Source organism: Haliaeetus leucocephalus, unplaced genomic scaffold, assembly GCF_000737465.1.
Source record: "Haliaeetus leucocephalus isolate CR32 unplaced genomic scaffold, Haliaeetus_leucocephalus-4.0 Scaffold148, whole genome shotgun sequence".
Classification (NCBI taxonomy): Eukaryota; Metazoa; Chordata; class Aves; order Accipitriformes; family Accipitridae; genus Haliaeetus; species Haliaeetus leucocephalus.
This window is the reverse complement of record NW_010972584.1, coordinates 592,626-592,882: the sequence shown is the minus strand read 5'-3', so window position 1 is coordinate 592,882 and position 257 is coordinate 592,626. Positions and strand designations below refer to the sequence as shown.

The following is a 257-nucleotide window of genomic DNA, read 5'->3' as shown; positions in this document are numbered from 1 at the left end:
CTCCTCGCCGCCGCTCCACCGCAAGCCCGGCCCGCCCGCTGGTGTGATGGGGAGCCGGGACGCGGAGCGGCCCCGCGGCGGGCCTCGGGGCTTGGCTCCGGTCCCGGTCCCTGTCCCGTCCCCCGCCACCGCCCCGTCGACGGCGGGCAGTGACAGCCCTCCGCCGCCGGGGCCGGGGCCGGCGGGAGCGGTTCCTCCCGGGGAAGGAAAAGTCTCCGAAGTCCGCCCCAAGTGCCGCCGGGCCGGGCGCGCTGCTC

The 257-nt window shown here is 80.2% G+C and overlaps 1 protein-coding gene across 1 annotated transcript in view; it reads left to right on the top strand.

Moving 5' to 3' along the window:
• The window catches only part of MANF (mesencephalic astrocyte-derived neurotrophic factor), a 5,343-nt gene that overhangs the window by 435 nt on the left and 4,651 nt on the right, over positions 1–257 (top strand). The gene's annotated exons all lie outside the window — the stretch shown is intronic.